The following is a 16,584-nucleotide window of genomic DNA, read 5'->3' as shown; positions in this document are numbered from 1 at the left end:
GTGTGTAATGTACCCACTCCTGTCCTGTATGTGTATTGTGGATGTAGCAGAGCTGTATGTGTGTAATGTACACGCTCCTGTACTGTATGTGTATTGTGGATGTAGCAGAGCTGTATGTGTGTAATGTACACGCTCCTGTACTGTATGTGTATTGTGGATGTAGCAGAGCTGTATGTGTAATGTACACGCTCCTGTCCTGTATGTGTATTGTGGATGTAGCAGAGCTGTATGTGTGTAATGTACACGCTCCTGTACTGTATGTGTATTGTGGATGTAGCAGAGCTGTATGTGTGTAATGTACACGCTCCTGTACTGTATGTGTATTGTGGATGTAGCAGAGCTGTATGTGTAATGTACACGCTCCTGTACTGTATGTGTATTGTGGATGTAGCAGAGCTGTATGTGTGTAATGTACATGCTCCTGTACTGTATGTGTATTGTGGATGTAGCAGAGCTGTATGTGTGTAATGTACACGCTCCTGTACTGTATGTGTATTGTGGATGTAGCAGAGCTGTATGTGTGTAATGTACACGCTCCTGTACTATATGTGTATTGTGGATGTAGCAGAGCTGTATGTGTGTAATGTACACGCTCCTGTACTGTATGTGTATTGTGGATGTAGCAGAGCTGTATGTCTGTAATGTACATGCTCCTGTACTGTATGTGTACTGTGGATGTAGCAGAGCTGTATGTGTGTAATGTACACGCTCCTGTACTGTATGTGTTTTGTGGATGTAGCAGAGCTGTATGTGTAATGTACACGCTCCTGTACTGTATGTGTATTGTGGATGTAGCAGAGCTGTATGTGTAATGTACACGCTCCTGTACTGTATGTGTATTGTGGAGGTAGCAGAGCTGTATGTGTAATGTACACGCTCCTGTCCTGTATGTGCATTGTGGATGTAGCAGAGCTGTATGTGTGTAATGTACACGCTCCTGTACTGTATGTGTATTGTGGATGTAGCAGAGCTGTATGTGTAATGTACACGCTCCTGTCCTGTATGTGTATTGTGGATGTAGCAGAGCTGTATGTGTGTAATGTACACGCTCCTGTACTGTATGTGTACTGTGGATGTAGCAGAGCTGTATGTGTGTAATGTACACGCTCCTGTACTGTATGTGTATGATGGATGTAGCAGAGCTATATGTGTGTAATGTACACGCTCCTGTACTGTATGTGTACTGTGGATGTAGCAGAGCTGTATGTGTGTAATGTACACGCTCCTGTACTGTCTGTGTATTGTGGATGTAGCAGAGCTGTATGTGTGTAATGTACACGCTCCTGTACTGTATGTGTATGATGGATGTAGCAGAGCTATATGTGTGTAATGTACACGCTCCTGTACTGTATGTGTACTGTGGATGTAGCAGAGCTGTATGTGTGTAATGTACACGCTCCTGTACTGTATGTGTACTGTGGATGTAGCAGAGCTGTATGTGTGTAATGTACACGCTCCTGTACTGTATGTGTATTGTGGATGTAGCAGAGCTGTATGTGTGTAATGTACGCGCTCCTGTACTGTATGTGTATTGTGGATGTAGCAGAGCTGTATGTGTGTAATGTACACGCTCCTGTACTGTGTGTGTATTGTTGATGTAGCAGAGCTGTATATGTGTAATGTACACGCTCCTGTACTGTGTGTGTATTGTTGATGTAGCAGAGCTGTATGTGTGTAATGTACACGCTCCTGTACTGTATGTCTATTGTGGATGTAGCAGAGCTGTATATGTGTAATGTACACGCTCCTGTACTGTATGTGTATGATGGATGTAGCAGAGCTATATGTGTGTAATGTACACGCTCCTGTACTGTATGTGTATGGTGGATGTAGCAGAGCTGTATGTGTGTAATGTACACGCTCCTGTACTGTATGTGTATGGTGGATGTAGCAGAGCTGTATGTGTGTAATGTACACGCTCCTGTACTGTATGTGTATTGTGGATGTAGCAGAGCTGTATGTGTGTAATGTACATGCTGTACTGTATGTGTATTGTGGATGTAGCAGAGCTGTATGTGTGTAAGTTACGCGCTCCTGTACTGTGTGTGTAATGTACACGCTCCTGTACTGTATGTGTATTGTGGATGTAGCAGAGCTGTATGTGTGTAATGTACACGCTCCTGTACTGTATGTGTATTGTGGATGTAGCAGAGCTGTATGTGTGTAATGTACATGCTCCTGTGCTGTATGTGTATTGTGGATGTAGCAGAGCTGTATGTGTGTAATGTACACGCTCCTGTACTGTATGTGTATTGTGGATGTAGCAGAGCTGTATGTGTGTAATGTACACGCTCCTGTACTGTATGTGTATTGTGGATGTAGCAGAGCTGTATGTGTGTGATGTACACGCTCCTGTACTGCAGGTGTATTGTGGATGTAGCAGAGCTGTATGTGTGTAATGTACACGCTCCTGTACTATATGTGTATTGTGGATGGAGCAGAGCCGTATGTGTGTAATGTACACGCTCCTGTACTGTATGTGTATTGTGGATGTAGCAGAGCTGTATGTGTGTAATGTACACGCTCCTGTACTGCATGTGTATTGTGGATGTAGCAGAGCTGTATGTGTGTAATGTACACGCTCCTGTACTGCATGTGTATTGTGGATGTAGCAGAGCTGTATGTGTGTAATGTACACGCTCCTGTACTGTATGTGTATTGTGGATGTAGCAGAGCTGTATGTGTGTAATGTACACGCTCCTGTACTGTATGTGTATTGTGGATGTAGCAGAGCTGTATGTCTGTAATGTACATGCTCCTGTACTGTATGTGTACTGTGGATGTAGCAGAGCTGTATGTGTGTAATGTACACGCTCCTGTACTGCATGTGTATTGTGGATGTAGCAGAGCTGTATGTGTGTAATGTACACGCTCCTGTACTGTATGTGTATTGTGGATGTAGCAGAGCTGTATGTGTGTAATGTACACGCTCCTGTACTGTATGTGTATTGTGGATGTAGCAGAGCTGTATGTGTAATGTACACGCTCCTGTACTGTATGTGTATTGTGGATGTAGCAGAGCTGTATGTCTGTAATGTACATGCTCCTGTACTGTATGTGTATTGTGGATGTAGCAGAGCTGTATGTGTGTAATGTATACGCTCCTGTACTGTATGTGTATTGTGGATGTAGCAGAGCTGTATGTGTGTAATGCACACGCTCCTGTACTGTGTGTGTATTGTGGATGTAGCAGAGCTGTATGTGTGTAATGTACACGCTCCTGTACTGTATGTGTACTGTGGATGTAGCAGAGCTGTATGTGTGTAATGTACACGCTCCTGTACTGTATGTGTATTGTGGATGTAGCAGAGCTGTATGTGTGTAATGTACGCGCTCCTGTACTGTATGTGTATTGTGGATGTAGCAGAGCTGTATGTGTGTAATGTACACGCTCCTGTACTGTATGTGTATTGTGGATGTAGCAGAGCTGTATGTGTAATGTACACGCTCCTGTACTGTGTGTGTATTGTTGATGTAGCAGAGCTGTATATGTGTAATGTACACGCTCCTGTACTGTATGTGTATGATGGATGTAGCAGAGCTATATGTGTGTAATGTACACGCTCCTGTACTGTATGTGTATGGTGGATGTAGCAGAGCTGTATGTGTGTAATGTACACGCTCCTGTACTGTATGTGTATGGTGGATGTAGCAGAGCTGTATGTGTGTAATGTACACGCTCCTGTACTGTATGTGTATTGTGGATGTAGCAGAGCTGTATGTGTGTAATGTACACGCTCCTGTACTGTATGTGTATTGTGGATGTAGCAGAGCTGTATGTGTGTAATGTACACGCTCCTGTACTGTATGTGTATTGTGGATGTAGCAGAGCTGTATGTGTGTAATGTACACGCTCCTGTACTGTATGTGTATTGTGGATGTAGCAGAGCTGTATGTGTGTAATGTACACGCTCCTGTACTGTATGTGTATTGTGGATGTAGCAGAGCTATATGTGTGTAATGTACACGCTCCTGTACTGTATGTCTATTGTGGATGTAGCAGAGCTGTATGTGTGTAATGTACACGCTCCTGTACTGTATGTGTATTGTGGATGTAGCAGAGCTGTATGTGTGTAATGTACATGCTGTACTGTATGTGTATTGTGGATGTAGCAGAGCTGTATGTGTGTAATGTACATGCTGTACTGTATGTGTATTGTGGATGTAGCAGAGCTGTATGTGTGTACTGTACACGCTCCTGTACTGTATGTGTATTGTGGATGTAGCAGAGCTGTATGTGTGTAATGTACACGCTCCTGTGCTGTATGTGTATTGTGGATGTAGCAGAGCTGTATGTGTGTAATGTACACGCTCCTGTACTGTATGTGTATTGTGGATGTAGCAGAGCTGTATGTGTGTAATGTACACGCTCCTGTACTGTATGTGTATTGTGGATGTAGCAGAGCTGTATGTGTGTAATGTACACGCTCCTGTACTGTCTGTGTATTGTGGATGTAGCAGAGCTGTATGTGTGTAATGTACCCACTCCTGTACTGTATGCGTACTGTGGATGTAGCAGAGCTGTATGTGTGTAATGTACACGCTCCTGTACTGTATGTGTATTGTGGATGTAGCAGAGCTGTATGTGTGTAATGTACCCACTCCTGTCCTGTATGTGTATTGTGGATGTAGCAGAGCTGTATGTGTGTAATGTACATGCCCCTGTACTGTATGTGTACTGTGGATGTAGCAGAGCTGTATGTGTGTAATGTACACGCTCCTGTACTGTATGTGTATTGTGGATGTAGCAGAGCTATATGTGTAATGTACACGCTCCTGTACTGTATGTGTATTGTGGATGTAGCAGAGCTGTATGTGTAATGTACACGCTCCTGTCCTGTATGTGTATTGTGGATGTAGCAGAGCTGTATGTGTGTAATGTACACGCTCCTGTACTGTATGTGTATTGTGGATGTAGCAGAGCTGTATGTGTAATGTACACGCTCCTGTACTGTATGTGTATTGTGGATGTAGCAGAGCTGTATGTGTGTAATGTACATGCTCCTGTACTGCATGTGTACTGTGGATGTAGCAGAGCTGAATGTGTGTAATGTACATGCTTCTGTACTGTATGTGTATTGTGGATGGAGCAGAGCCGTATGTGTGTAATGTACACGCTCCTGTACTGTATGTGTACTGTGGATGTAGCAGAGCTATATGTGTGTAATGTACACGCTCCTGTACTGTATGTGTATTGTGGATGTAGCAGAGCTGTATGTGTGTAATGTACACACTCCTGTACTGTATGTGTATTGTGGATGTAGCAGAGCTGTATGTGTGTAATGTACACGCTCCTGTACTGTATGTGTATTGTGGATGTAGCAGAGCTGTATGTGTAATGTACACGCTCCTGTCCTGTATGTGTATTGTGGATGTAGCAGAGCTGTATGTGTGTAATGTACACGCTCCTGTACTGTATGTGTATAGTGGATGTAGCAGAGCTGTATGTGTGTAATGTACACGCTCCTGTACTGTATGTGTATTGTGGATGTAGCAGAGCTGTATGTGTGTAATGTACACGCTCCTGTACTGTATGTGTATTGTGGATGTAGCAGAGCTGTATGTGTGTAATGTACACGCTCCTGTACTGTATGTGTATTGTGGATGTAGCAGAGCTGTATGTGTGTAATGTACACGCTCCTGTACTGTATGTGTATTGTGGATGTAGCAGAGCTGTATGTGTGTAATGTACACGCTCCTGTACTGTATGTGTATTGTGGATGTAGCAGAGCTGTATGTGTGTAATGTACACGCTCCTGTACTGTGTGTGTATTGTTGATGTAGCAGAGCTGTATGTGTGTAATGTACACGCTCCTGTACTGTATGTGTATTGTGGATGTAGCAGAGCTGTATGTGTAATGTACACGCTCCTGTACTGTATGTGTATTGTGGATGTAGCAGAGCTGTATGTGTGTAATGTACACGCTCCTGTACTGTATGTGTATTGTGGATGTAGCAGAGCTGTATGTGTGTAATGTACACGCTCCTGTACTGTATGTGTATGATGGATGTAGCAGAGCTATATGTGTGTAATGTACACGCTCCTGTACTGTATGTGTATTGTGGATGTAGCAGAGCTGTATGTGTGTAATGTACACGCTCCTGTACTGTATGTGTATGGTGGATGTAGCAGAGCTGTATGTGTGTAATGTACATGCTGTACTGTATGTGTATTGTGGATGTAGCAGAGCTGTATGTGTGTAATGTACACGCTCCTGTACTGTATGTGTATTGTGGATGTAGCAGAGCTGTATGTGTGTAATGTACACGCTCCTGTACTGTATGTGTATTGTGGATGTAGCAGAGCTGTATGTGTGTAATGTACACGCTCCTGTACTGTATGTGTATGGTGGATGTAGCAGAGCTGTATGTGTGTAATGTACACGCTCCTGTACTGTATGTGTATTGTGGATGTAGCAGAGCTGTATGTGTGTAATGTACCCACTCCTGTACTGTATGTGTACTGTGGATGTAGCAGAGCTGTATGTGTGTAATGTACACGCTCCTGTACTGTATGTGTATTGTGGATGTAGCAGAGCTGTATGTGTGTAATGTACACGCTCCTGTACTGTATGTGTACTGTGGATGTAGCAGAGCTGTATGTGTGTAATGTACATGCTCCTGTACTGTATGTGTATTGTGGATGTAGCAGAGCTGTATGTGTGTAATGTACACGCTCCTGTACTGTATGTGTACTGTGGATGTAGCAGAGCTGTATGTGTGTAATGTACACGCTCCTGTACTGTATGTGTATTGTGGATGTAGCAGAGCTGTATGTGTGTAATGTACACGCTCCTGTACTGTCTGTGTATTGTGGATGTAGCAGAGCTGTATGTGTGTAATGTACCCACTCCTGTACTGTATGTGTATTGTGGATGTAGCAGAGCTGTATGTGTGTAATGTACACGCTCCTGTACTGTAGGTGTATTGTGGATGTAGCAGAGCTGTATGTGTAATGTACACGCTCCTGTCCTGTATGTGTATTGTGGATGTAGCAGAGCTGTATGTGTGTAATGTACACGCTCCTGTACTGTATGTGTATTGTGGATGTAGCAGAGCTGTATGTGTGTAATGTACACGCTCCTGTACTGTATGTGTCTTGTGGATGTAGCAGAGCTGTATGTGTGTAATGTACACGCTCCTGTACTGTATGTGTATTGTGGATGTAGCAGAGCTGTATGTGTGTAATGTACACGCTCCTGTACTGTATGTGTATTGTGGATGTAGTAGAGCTGTATGTGTGTAATGTACACGCTCCTGTACTGTATGTGTATGGTGGATGTAGCAGAGCTGTATGTGTGTAATGTACACGCTCCTGTACTGTATGTGTATTGTGGATGTAGCAGAGCTGTATGTGTGTAATGTACATGCTGTACTGTATGTGTATTGTGGATGTAGCAGAGCTGTATGTGTGTAATGTGCACGCTCCTGTACTGTATGTGTATTGTGGATGTAGCAGAGCTGTATGTGTGTAATGTACATGCTCCTGTACTGTATGTGTATTGTGGATGTAGCAGAGCTGTATGTGTGTAATGTACACGCTCCTGTACTGTATGTGTATTGTGGATGTAGCAGAGCTGTATGTGTGTAATGTACACGCTCCTGTACTGTATGTGTATTGTGGATGTAGCAGAGCTGTATGTGTGTAATGTACACGCTCCTGTACTGTGTGTGTATTGTTGATGTAGCAGAGCTGTATGTGTGTAATGTACACGCTCCTGTACTGTATGTGTATGATGGATGTAGCAGAGCTATATGTGTGTAATGTACACGCTCCTGTACTGTATGTGTATTGTGGATGTAGCAGAGCTGTATGTGTGTAATGTACACGCTCCTGTACTGTATGTGTATGGTGGATGTAGCAGAGCTGTATGTGTGTAATGTACATGCTGTACTGTATGTGTATTGTGGATGTAGCAGAGCTGTATGTGTGTAATGTACACGCTCCTGTACTGTATGTGTATTGTGGATGTAGCAGAGCTGTATGTGTGTAATGTACACGCTCCTGTACTGTATGTGTATTGTGGATGTAGCAGAGCTGTATGTGTGTAATGTACACGCTCCTGTACTGTATGTGTATTGTGGATGTAGCAGAGCTGTATGTGTGTAATGTACACGCTCCTGTACTGTATGTGTATTGTGGATGTAGCAGAGCTGTATGTGTGTAATGTACCCACTCCTGTACTGTATGTGTACTGTGGATGTAGCAGAGCTGTATGTGTGTAATGTACACGCTCCTGTACTGTATGTGTATTGTGGATGTAGCAGAGCTGTATGTGTGTAATGTACACGCTCCTGTACTGTATGTGTACTGTGGATGTAGCAGAGCTGTATGTGTGTAATGTACATGCTCCTGTACTGTATGTGTATTGTGGATGTAGCAGAGCTGTATGTGTGTAATGTACACGCTCCTGTACTGTATGTGTACTGTGGATGTAGCAGAGCTGTATGTGTGTAATGTACACGCTCCTGTACTGTATGTGTATTGTGGATGTAGCAGAGCTGTATGTGTGTAATGTACACGCTCCTGTACTGTCTGTGTATTGTGGATGTAGCAGAGCTGTATGTGTGTAATGTACCCACTCCTGTACTGTATGTGTATTGTGGATGTAGCAGAGCTGTATGTGTGTAATGTACACGCTCCTGTACTGTAGGTGTATTGTGGATGTAGCAGAGCTGTATGTGTAATGTACACGCTCCTGTCCTGTATGTGTATTGTGGATGTAGCAGAGCTGTATGTGTGTAATGTACACGCTCCTGTACTGTATGTGTATTGTGGATGTAGCAGAGCTGTATGTGTGTAATGTACACGCTCCTGTACTGTATGTGTCTTGTGGATGTAGCAGAGCTGTATGTGTGTAATGTACACGCTCCTGTACTGTATGTGTATTGTGGATGTAGCAGAGCTGTATGTGTGTAATGTACACGCTCCTGTACTGTATGTGTATTGTGGATGTAGTAGAGCTGTATGTGTGTAATGTACACGCTCCTGTACTGTATGTGTATGGTGGATGTAGCAGAGCTGTATGTGTGTAATGTACACGCTCCTGTACTGTATGTGTATTGTGGATGTAGCAGAGCTGTATGTGTGTAATGTACATGCTGTACTGTATGTGTATTGTGGATGTAGCAGAGCTGTATGTGTGTAATGTGCACGCTCCTGTACTGTATGTGTATTGTGGATGTAGCAGAGCTGTATGTGTGTAATGTACATGCTCCTGTACTGTATGTGTATTGTGGATGTAGTAGAGCTGTATGTGTGTAATGTACACGCTCCTGTACTGTATGTGTATTGTGGATGTAGCAGAGCTGTATGTGTGTAATGTACACGCTCCTGTACTGTATGTGTATTGTGGATGTAGCAGAGCTGTATGTGTGTAATGTACACGCTGCTGTACTGTATGTGTATTGTGGATGTAGCAGAGCTGTATGTGTAATGTAGACGCTCCTGTACTGTATGTGTATTGTGGATGTAGCAGAGCTGTATGTGTGTAATGTACACGTTCCTGTACTGTATGTGTATTGTGGATGTAGCAGAGCTGTATGTGTGTAATGTGCACGCTCCTGTACTTTATGTGTATTGTGGATGTAGCAGAGCTGTATGTGTGTAATGTACACGCTCCTGTACTGTATGTGTATTGTGGATGTAGCAGAGCTGTATGTGTGTAATGTACACGCTCCTGTACTGTATGTGTATTGTGGATGTAGCAGAGCTGTATGTGTGTAATGTACACGCTCCTGTACTGTATGTGTATTGTGGATGTAGCAGAGCTGTATGTGTGTAATGTACACGCTCCTGTACTGTATGTGTATTGTGGATGTAGCAGAGCTGTATGTGTGTAATGTACACGCTCCTGTACTGTATGTGTATTGTGGATGTAGCAGAGCTGTATGTGTGTAATGTACACGCTCCTGTACTGTATGTGTATTGTGGATGTAGCAGAGCTGTATGTGTGTAATGTACACGCTCCTGTACTGTATGTGTATTGTGGATGTAGTAGAGCTGGATGTGTGTAATGTACATGCTCCTGTACTGTATGTGTATTGTGGATGTAGCAGAGCTGTATGTGTGTGATGTACATGCTCCTGTACTGTATGTGTATTGTGGATGTAGCAGAGCTGTATGTGTGTAATGTACACGTTCCTGTACTGTATGTGTATTGTGGATGTAGCAGAGCTGTATGTGTGTAATGTACACGTTCCTGTACTGTATGTGTATTGTGGATGTAGCAGAGCTGTATGTGTGTAATGTGCACGCTCCTGTACTTTATGTGTATTGTGGATGTAGCAGAGCTGTATGTGTGTAATGTACACGCTCCTGTACTGTATGTGTATTGTGGATGTAGCAGAGCTGTATGTGTGTAATGTACACGCTCCTGTACTGTATGTGTATTGTGGATGTAGCAGAGCTGTATGTGTAATGTACACGCTCCTGTACTGTATGTGTATTGTGGATGTAGCAGAGTTGTATGTGTGTGATGTACACGCTCCTGTACTGTATGTGTATTGTGGATGTAGCAGAGTTGTATGTGTGTGATGTACACGCTCCTGTACTTTATGTGTATTCTATATTCTGTTGTGGAAAGCATGCGTCAGGAGCTTCATATAGTCCAAAAAATACGAATAAATACCAGACTTAGCTAGGTTTTTCTGCATCGAGGGGAAAAGCATTGTATAGCACGGCATAATCATGCACTAGCACACCACGTGTGCTCACTCCTGTCCCCCGTCATGTCCCGCGGCATCTGCACTTGCCGCGAACTTCTGCGCATGCCCCGATGTGGCGCCCATGCACAAAAGGTGGGAGAGCCAAATTTAAAATCCCCCTGCCCCCGGCTGTGAAACATATACAGCGGTCCCAGCCCCATGATGACTGTTATCCATCAGATAGCAATGATCATGGAAAGTTAAAAAGTGTAAAAAAAAAATGTAAAAAAGTTTAAAAAGTTAGTTTCATCTCCCCCTTACAGATCGTATCTGTAGACCTTACATACCAAAGGTCCCTGAATTTGTCCCCTGATGGAATCTTTCTCTGCGGACGTTACCCCGGCTCATTAGCATAGTGGCGGATGCATGTGCAAAAGTCAAGGATTGCCAAGGAAATTTAAAATCTTCCTGCTCTGCCTGGAGATGTCACGGGGGCTGCGGTGAGTGGTTCCTGGTCACATGATTGCTGTTATCCAATAGATAATGGCGATCGTGTAAAAGTTAAAAAAAAAGTTGTTTTCATCTCCCCTCACCGTTCTGAAAGGAGATTTAAAATATCCTTGCTCCTGGCAGCCAAAGGTCACCAAGAGCCTGGAGCAGTGACCAATGGCCTCGCTGAGCAGTCCCCGGTCATGTGATAAAAAGGTTGAGCCTGCTTGCGGGTCCGTAGGTGCCGGATCGAAGTGCGGCCCACCTAGGCAGCAGCAGCCGCAGCCTAAAGTTATGGGGCCCTGCCGGCCGGAAGTTCAGTGGGGGACGCGGTGCAGGTAAATACCGGCGGCTACGGGAGCGGAGAGACCCGCGATCCGGCGGGAGAAGATCAGTTACCGCTGCCTGGAGGAGCGGTGAAGAAAGGCCGAGTGTAGGAAGGTGAGAAGGGGCTCCAGAGAAGCTGCGGGGGAGCTGCAGCAAAGTGCGGCTAGAAGTCCCATAATACCAGGACCTGAGGGAGTGCTGCTCCATAGGGCCACAGCACTATCCTCCACCCCCCCCCCCCCCCCAAACAAGATAAAAATAAAGATTACAGAGGGATCCCTAAGAAGGCCGACTGAGGCACTTAGAAGGAGACTGAGCCCTGAGAGATCTTGGGAGGGAGGCCGAAGCCCCTTCTCTAGCCTCTGCAGCCAGGACACTAGAAAAGCTAAGCCACCAAAGCTCTGGCTATCACTGCCAACAAAGCAAAAAAAGATAAAGAAGCAGCCGAACAGCTGCGATCACAGCACTGCAGAGAGCAAACCCTACCACAGCGCTGGGCGCTCTGCACCCCCTGCTGGCACACTAACAGCCCTGCCGGGTCCCAGCAGTGAGGAGCAGCTGAGCGGCGCTACCCTCCATAGGACACGGGCAGCATTCTCCAGCTACCGGCCGCTGAGTGCAGGAGAGACTGTGACAGCCTGACAGGTCGGGGCTCCGGAGATCTCACTCACCCCTGCTTCTGCCTGCCGGCTCCAGGACGAGAGAGGGACTGCTGCTGCTGTTATCAGCTGCCTGTCAGAGGAGCTGAGGTGCCCTGGGAGAGCACCCGTACCCACACTGCCATCTCTCACGTGGAGCTCGGAAACAGTGGGGGAAGAGTCCCTGCAGGGGAGATCTCATAAAGCCACAACACAGGCTATAATAAAGCCACAGTGTCCTCAGATAAAAGCAGAAGTACGGTGCCACTCACATAAAGGGCACAGCGAGGAAAGCTATATACAAGCTGTACAGCAACTGCATATACCAGCTACAGCAGCACAAACCCCTACAGCTCTGCTACATCGCACAACAGGACCTGTAGTCTCCTACCATCTATTATATGTCCTCTGCACATCTCTTTTTATATACCGACTGTTCGAGCCGCAAACGGAAATTTATTAAGGGACTTGCAGTTTCGGATCAGGCAAATATTGCTGACAATAAACATACGTAAGCGCAGGCGGCGCAATACGGTCGCATCCCAAATACTCAGATATCCCTGCAATAAGGATCTTAGAAGCACTATATAGGGTACTGCGAATCTTCTGTCCCTTTCCGTTTTAATATACCAAAGTACAACATACATATATAATCAAGTCTCTGCTGTATGGGGGACTTTATCCTTAAAATGGGGCGTTCCAAAGCAAAACAAACAGATGGCAGTACAAAAGTCATCTCAAGGACAACACTAACTTCTGGCGCTACAAATAAGGGGGAACCTCTACTCGCCGTGCCCCCTCCCTCTCCAACATCAGAGAGCGAGACCCCCATGGGGGAAGAAGCACCAGTGTTGGACTATGGAAGGCTCGCAATTGAAGTGGCAGAATTGATTTCTCCTGGCATCCCACAGACATTATCAAACAGTCGCAGGCTCTCTGCGTCAACTTCAGGAGACGATAGCGCAGCATGGAACCCGCCTAGACAGCATAGAGCACGAAACTGAAAATCTATCATCAGAGAGCAGCTCAACATCCAAACAAATAGAGAGGCTTACAAGGGACAACAAAAACCTCGGGGACCGCCTGGAAGATCAAGAGAATAGATCCAGGCGTAATAATCTCCATATCATAGGAGTCCAGGAATCGTATTTACAAAGGGATTTACGCCAGCTCTGCGAGATCATGATCCCTAACGCACTCGGAATCTCCTGTATATGCAAAACTAAACGAGCGCACAGATTGGGGCTGGATATCCGAGCACCAATGGAGAACGCATCTGCATCAGCAAAAATCGCCCCAGACCAATTATTGTAAAGTATCTGGACTACACGGATAAATCACTAATTCTCTGGAATTTCAAAAGCCGGCAAAATGTCCTAGAGTTGGGAGGACCGAAAAATTCTAATCTTTGCGGTAGATAGATAGATAGATAGATAGATAGATAGATAGATATGAGACTAGGCAAGATAGATAAACAGGCACACAGAAAGACAGACAGACAGATACATACATACCCCGGTGCCCGGACTACTTCTCTGCTCAGGAGAGCAAGTGTAAGCAGTGTCAGCAGGAACAGGAAGGAAGCAGCAGGGAGATGACGTCTTCCCTGGCCACTCGATGTCTTGCTGTGCTGTGCCTGTGTGCCGGTAAGTCCCCCCCCCTCCTCTTCCCCTGTCCTCTCTCCAAGTCCTGCCCCCTCCCTTCTCCTACTCTCCTCCTGGCTTGTGCTGTCGGCCGGACCGCACTAACTTAGCAAGCGGCCGCCGACAATGCAAAGTGAAAATCACCTGTATATGCTGCAGGGCAGCCTCTGGGCCCCCTCAAGCGCAAGGGCCGGGTCGCGGTTGCAACCCCGGCACCCCTACCGGTACGCCTATGGTCAGAGGCATAACTTGAAGCTCCTGTGCCCCAATCCAAAACCTGGAACGAGGCTCCCAACTATAATGCTTTATTCATAGTACTGGGCTTCCTATATGGAGAAGAGAGGCCTTATGGGCCCCCCAAGGCTCCTGGGCCCGTGTGCAACCACATCCCCTGCATCCTATATAGTTACGCCCCAGGATGGAGTAATACTACTATGTAGATTCCCCTCCGGGGAGTACTCCGCGGGACATTAGGAATTCCGATAAAGTTGGTTACGAAATGTTATGGTTCATGGAATGATAGTAAGAATGGAAAAACGTTTCTGGAGTGGAATTTGTCAATTTAAACCCAAAAGTGGATGTTCCACTTTATTTCCCTTTGTAACGCATCATAAAGGAGCAGGAAACATTAAAATGTCCTCATTGATGTGACAGCGATATAACTGACATTCACCCCTGATATTACTCACCAAGTGGAATTTAAGGAAGTCCATTCATGCATTCTCCTTTGGGAGGTGTGCAGTGCATTCCCTCTTAAAGGAGACCGCATTTAACTTTAATTTGACTCTCTACACCGCATCAAACGCGAGGGGTGGGAATTTGAGCCACAGAATTTTGGTTCAGCGTTTTATTCTTGTTTGCGTTTAAGTGTTGAATTGGTAGAAATACCCTTGGATTACAGAGTACATATACACAATTCACATATATAATTAGTACCTTCTATGCGTATCATCTCCTGGAATGTAAAGGGACCCAGATCCCCACAAAAACGGATGTCAATATTGCATCATTTAAACCGTCTGAAAGCAGATATTGCTTTACTTCAGGAGACACACCTGACTGAAAATGACTAGACCCGAATGCGAAAATTATGGGTGGGAGAGGTCTATGGGTCGCCTGCTGTTCAATCGAAGAAGGGGGTTTACTGCTTGTTAAAAAGGGATCGGGATTAACGATACTGGATCATTGGCATGACTCAAATGGTGGGATCCTACATGTTCGTATTAAAAACAACCTGGAGGAATTTAGCATCTACAATGATTACGGCCCAAATAGCAACAATAAACCATTTTTTAGAGAACTTTCAGACAGGCTTCTGACAGATACAATGGAGCATAAATTGATTGGAGGAGATTTTAATTCAGTGCTTAAAACAATAGAAGATCGTCGTAGCCATGCCATAGGAAAACATGTTAATCACAGGGGCAGAAAGTCCAAGAAGTCAGAATTGAATGGCCTTCACAGTGAGGACTAAATTAAAATACCAATCTTTATTTGTGACTTGTTAAAAACAATAACAACAAAGGGGCGCAGACAGATAACAGTTTTCCAGTACCTGAAAATACGAGTACATGGAAACAGACACTGGTATCATACATACCACAGGACAACACATAACCACATTGTGTGCAGAGACTGATGAATGTCCGCTCTACCCTAAATCTACCTGGTAGACTCAGCTGATACGAGGGACTTTAGTTTAGTTACATATAGCCATATGGATGCTGGTTTTGTAAGCATACGGTGACTTTCCAAATTTTGATCACGCAATGTGGAGACCGGAATGGATATCTTAGATATCATCCGACGCCGTATTTACTATATGTCCAAGATATCAGTTATGTATCAAAACTTATCGTCAATAGTATCTTGACATCCCAACTGATGATCGTCTGCTCGTATTCTGAACGCACCACAATGTCAGGACTCTCTGATGCCGGACTAAAGGTTACAATAACCAAAGTATAATAGTAACCTGAAATATGCTGTTACTCTCCATCTTAAGGTATACGCGACGCGTTTCTCCACTGATGCTTAGCGGTTCTTCAGGAGGATTATAATTTAAATTGTGATAGCTCTACTATGTGCATACTCTGATTCACTTAGATTTCACTAATTGCAGTCGTTGTTCTGGATTTATATAGATGTAGTAGTACGCTCGTCCAGAGAGATCTCAGAGTGAAGGATTATCTGTTGGTTTCTAGAGCTTTGATTGTCAGGGACAAGATGCTTTTCAGCGCGCTAAATCACTGACATCAGGCTACACACAGCCTTGATTGTCAGGGACAAGATGCTTTACAGCGCGCTAAATCACTGACATCAGGCTACACACAGCCTTGATTGACAGGGACAGGATGCGTTATTGTGTGCTGAATGACTGACATCAAGGCGCATACAACAACTACATGAGTGTAATATCTACAGATATATTATAATAGGCAGATACCCAGATGCGCTAGGTGACTGACATCAAGGTTCACACTGCCTTGATTGACAGAGACAAGATGCTTTATTATGCACTAAATAACTGACATCAAAGCTCGTATAGCAGCTGCATAAGTGTGATAACTGCAGATATAATGCGATAGGTGAATACTAGGGATGAGCGAGTATACTCGCTAAAGCACTACTCGTCCGAGTAATGTGCTTTAGACAAGTATCTCAGTACTCGTCCCTGAAGATTCGGGTGCCGCCGTGGCTGACAGGTGAGTTGCAGCGGGGAGCAGGGGAGAGCGGGCGGGAGAGAGGGAGAGAAAGATCTCCCCTCCGTTCCTCCCCGCTCTCCCCTGCAGCTCCCCGCTCCGCGGCGGCACCCGAATCTTTAAGGACGAGCACTGAGA

At 44.9% G+C, this 16,584-nt stretch overlaps 1 protein-coding gene across 1 annotated transcript in view; it reads right to left on the bottom strand.

Moving 5' to 3' along the window:
- The window catches only part of LOC136593125 (zinc finger protein 182-like), a 43,603-nt gene extending 32,577 nt beyond the window's left edge, over nucleotides 1-11,026 (bottom strand). The window contains exon 1 of the mRNA XM_066588638.1: nucleotides 10,995-11,026. The gene's annotated coding sequence lies outside the window, so the exon portion shown is untranslated. The remainder of the gene's footprint in view (nucleotides 1-10,994) is intronic.
- Nucleotides 11,027-16,584: the final 5,558 nt, after the last annotated feature.

The sequence above is a fragment of the Eleutherodactylus coqui genome, unplaced genomic scaffold (genome assembly GCF_035609145.1).
Source record: "Eleutherodactylus coqui strain aEleCoq1 unplaced genomic scaffold, aEleCoq1.hap1 HAP1_SCAFFOLD_128, whole genome shotgun sequence".
Classification (NCBI taxonomy): domain Eukaryota; kingdom Metazoa; phylum Chordata; class Amphibia; order Anura; family Eleutherodactylidae; genus Eleutherodactylus; species Eleutherodactylus coqui.
Note: the sequence above shows the minus strand (reverse complement) of the source record. Positions and strands in the feature narration are given on the sequence as shown.